This window comes from Myotis davidii, unplaced genomic scaffold (assembly GCF_000327345.1).
Source record: "Myotis davidii unplaced genomic scaffold, ASM32734v1 scaffold1041, whole genome shotgun sequence".
Lineage (NCBI taxonomy): Eukaryota > Metazoa > Chordata > Mammalia > Chiroptera > Vespertilionidae > Myotis > Myotis davidii.
The window spans coordinates 22,927-27,510 of NW_006291018.1; the positions used below are offsets into that span (position 1 = coordinate 22,927).

Sequence of the window (4,584 nt, forward strand, 5' to 3'; positions counted from 1 at the left end):
CTGGAATTACCTGTATGTTTACCGGTAATAAACTTGCACTGTTTTATGTATATGTTTGATTACATACAGCCTTGTGACAGTTTTCCTGCATGTCATAAGCATTTGAATATAAATTAAAATGTTAAAATCAAATCTGATATTGTTTTACCTTTTATTTGGTGTGTGGAAGGTGTGCGGAAGAGGGGGTAGTCTTATACGGCGAGTATATAACAAACTCTGTATTTTGAGTGGAAATGTTAGGGGGTTGTCTTATACGCCCAGTCCTCTTATACGCCGGCAAATACGGTACTTGGATATCTCAGTGGTGAAGCATCAACATCGGAAAGTATAGCCCAAAGCGCCCTGTAGAAATAGGGCTTCTGAGATCTACTCAAGTCAAATGAACTGTAGATGAAGTATAAGCAGAAGCAAAGGAACCACGAATTGAGGAGAAGTGTGTGCACCTTGATCATTGACTATTGGCTTTGTTTCTGCCAAGTGGTTTGGGGGGGCTGCTGTGACAAGACTGGAGGAGGCCATTAACAGTGGCGGCTGCAGCTGTGGATACAGTTAATGCTGCCTCCCTAACAGGGTCCAAAAAAATGAGTTTGGAGGAAACAAAGAAGATGACCAGAGAGGACTGGAGAAAGAAGAAAGAGCTAGAAGAATAGCAGAAACTGGGTAATGCTCCTGCAGAAGTTGATGAAGAAGGAAAAGACATCAACCCTCACATTCCCCAGTATGTTTCTTCAGTGCCATGGTATATTGCTCCATCAAAAAGATCTAAAGAGAATTCCATAGCTAATAAGTAGCACAAAGGAGCATGTGAAAACTGTGGGGTCATGACACAGAAAAAGAAAGACTGCTTTGAGAGACTTAGGCGAGTTGGAGCAAAATTTACAAGCACTGACATAGCTCCAGATGAACATGTCCAGCCTCGGCTGATGTTTGACTATGATGGGAAGAGGGATAGGTGGAATGGCTACAATCCAGAAGAACACATGGAAATTGTAGAAGAATATGCCAAAGTTGATCTGGAAAAATGAACATGGAAAACCCAGAAACTCCAGGAAGAATTAACCTCAGGAAAATCAGTGGAACAGACTAATTCTTCAAAACACCAATGGGAAGAAGAGGAACCTAATTCTAAAATGGAAAAATACCATAATAGTGAGAATGAGGATGAAGGTAAATATGTAGATGACATTGACATGCCTGGACAGAACTTTGACTCTAACAGACTGATTACTCTTCGGAATTTCAGGATTTGAGAAGATATTTCAAAATATTTGCAGAATTTATATCTAAACTCTGTTTAGTATAATCCCAAAACTAGAGCGATGAGAGAAAACCCCTATGCCAATGCAGGAAAGAATCCAGATGAAGTGAGCTATGTGGGAGACAACTTTGTTAGATACATAAGTGACACTATTTCAATGGCTCAGACACAGTTGTTTGCATGGGAAGCCTATGACAAGGGATCTGAAGTGCATCTGCATGCCAATCCTACTAAACTAGAGCTCTTGTATAAGTCCTTCAAGGTAAAAAAAAGAAGAAGAAGAAGAAGAAGAAGAAGAAGAAGACTCCAAAGAACAGCAGAAAGAAAGCATCCTGGAAAAGTGTGGTGGCCAAGAACATTCGGATGCCCCTCCAGCTGAGTTGCTTCTAGCTCAGACGGAAGACTATGTGGAGTACTCAAGACATGGGACAGCCATTAAAGGACAGGAGTGGGCTGTCCCTGCTCCAGATATGAGGAGGATGTGAAGATCCACAATGACACGCGCATCTGGGGATCTTACTGGAAAGAAGGCCGATGGGGTTACAAATGCTGTCACTCTTTTGTCAAACACTACTATTGCACTAGAGAAGCTGGGGAGGAGATTGTGAATTCAGAGGAATGTATTGCAAATGATATAACTAGAGAATAATCTGTGAAAAAACCTCAAACTTTGATGGAGATGCATCAGGAAAAACTAAAAGAGGAGAAAAAGAAGAAGCAGCATCGAAAGAGCAGCTCAGATAGTGATGATGAAGAAAAGAAACATGAAAAACTGAAAAAGGCACTGCATGCAGAGGAGACCCTCTTCATGTAAGGAGTTCATGCAGATTGATAACAGGAAGGGGCCTTACAATATCCTACATGAAATTTGGGGACCCACCCAGGAGGAAATGAAGGCCGATAGAATGAAGCGTCAGAGGCCGGATGACCCCATGGTCTCTTTCCTTGGACAGTAGTAACTAGTTGTAGACAGTCACTCATGATAAACACAGCTGATGATATATTATTTTCAGCTTCTTGCCAATGACTGTAGATGGAAAAGTCAGTGTCTGCTCATCTTGCTACCTGACTTTAATAAAGCTTCCAGAAGTCTAATAGTACATTCATTCCTTTCCACGCTGAAGAAATAGAAGAAAAACAAAGAGGATGTACATTAAAAGCAGATTAAGACTTTTATTTCCATTTTATATTAGTGATATGGAAAGAGACTCTGGCTGGCTTCCTTAGTCTCTCTCTCTCTCTCTCTCTCTCTCTCTCTCTCTCTCATCTTTCACTCAATAGTTAAGTCTTAAACTGTATTTTTTTTTCAATTTTATGGCCCTTTATCTTGTGTTTGACATTTTAAAGGTAGATTAATTAATTTTCTCAAAACTAGGGCTTCATATTTTTCTAATTAGTAGTAACTATAATTGTTATTGTATAGTCATTTGATTTTGCCTTCTAAGGCTTTCCTGTAGCTAAAAAAAAAAAAAAAATCTATCTTAAAGGAATTTTGTAGAACATGTGAATAACTATCCTCTGTGGTAATAATTCCATTTTTTTTTTACTCATTTATAAAATTGTTATTTTTAAAATATTTCCTTGTGTCTTACACCCAGAACTAAATGTGTTAAGCCTGTGAATGGAAAAATAATAGCTGTTTTGTCATTCTTGAATCAGAGTTGACCAATCAGTGTTCAGTCTTTTACCATTTTGGACATGGGCGTTTAGACACAGACATCCTTTCCTTTATCATAGAGGATATTATTTGTGATGCTATATTTTTGTTTTAATGTGATTGCCTTTATTTAACAATCATAAACACTAAATTTGATTTTAAAACCTTGTAGAATTCCCTTGTGCCTAATGTTTGTAGCCAGCAGGTGTAACTTTGCAAAATTTGCAAAAGCAAAACCTGAAGTTGAAAGTTTCTTCAAAAAATCATAAGGATAGCATGTAGGACTACTGGGAACTGTGATTGCCACGATCCTCATGCCTCTTCCAAGAACATTGTGTAAATAATAAAGACAGAGAGAACAGGGTCTGTGAAAAAAAACTAGTTAAAAAGCTTTGACATGAGCATATTGATTTTAATAGCTCACTGGATTTTCTGAGCTACCAAAATCCGCTTGGATACTGCATTAAGTTGGCATCTTGGAGATAATTCTGGTGGGACAGTAACTGAATTGAGTTGCCAAGTACTATGGATATCTGCATGGTGTCTAGATCAGGCTGGCATGAAATTAAAACAACAATGCACATAGATCTAATTCTTACCACTTCAAAAATGTCAAAAGTTTATGTTTTCATCTCCCTTCTTTAACATAGGATAGTTCAGCATAAATCTGAGATTGGAGTTAATTTTGTATTTATTTATCTACTGTTATTAAAGGTTTATAATTGAGAATCAAAAAAGAGTGTGTGATCTTTGATGAAGAGAGATGGGCTGCCTGCTTGGAGGGTCACAAAGAAGGGATTGTGCAGACTGGACGGAGTAGCTATGAGAGTGGAAAAAAAATGCTGCAATCAAAGCCAAAATTTTGGCTCAGAAAAGATCTACCATCAAGATTGATTTAGATGATCAAATAACTGCTCTCAAACAGAGGAGTTTTGTGGACGCTGAGGTAGATGTGACCTGGGATATTGTCAGCAGAGAGAGAGAGTGTGGAGGACATGGACAACTATCCTACAGAGCACGGGGAAGACCTTTTCCAAGGATATTTTTGCAATTCTTCAGTCTGTGAAAGCCAGGGAAGAAGGGCGTGCACCTGAACAGCGACCAGTCCCAAATGCAGCACCTGTGGCTCCCACATTGCCTACCAAACAGCCTATCCCAGCTGCTACAACAGATATGACCAGGAAAGAAACTGCAAAACTGTTATTTGATGAAGCAGTTGGATCTTATTTTGGCTCAAATAAACTCCTAAAAATTAAAATAAAAAGTCACAAACATCTCACCAGCCCGTGCTTGGGAGGTAGTTTCTCAGATCAAAGTAACATTATAAATTAATATGTAAAATGCTGACAGCGGCTGTTATTTACTTTGATATTTTGCATAAGGGTAAAATTTATATAACATTACATTCAATAAATTTGGAAATTGTGGCTACAGTAGAGTGTTGAGATTCAGAAACAGTGGGAACAAAAGTTAATCTCATTAAATCTCTATGAAAGATGCATGAGAAGTTAAAAGTGTAACCTGCTCATTTAGTTCACCATTTCTTCTTAAGCTCCGAAAGTCTAGGCCACGCTTTGTTATTAATCCAATGAGTCTCATGACCCATGTGGCTTCCTGTCCCTGACTTACTTAGTGAGTGAGGTCAACAGAAGACTTTCCCCTACACAGG

The 4,584-nt window shown here is 38.6% G+C and overlaps 2 pseudogenes; both read left to right on the top strand.

Annotated features, from left to right (window-relative positions):
* The window catches only part of LOC102769317, a 20,969-nt pseudogene extending 16,846 nt beyond the window's left edge, over positions 1 to 4,123 (top strand).
* LOC102769024 lies at positions 664 to 2,218 on the top strand (annotated as a pseudogene).
* Positions 4,124 to 4,584: the final 461 nt, after the last annotated feature.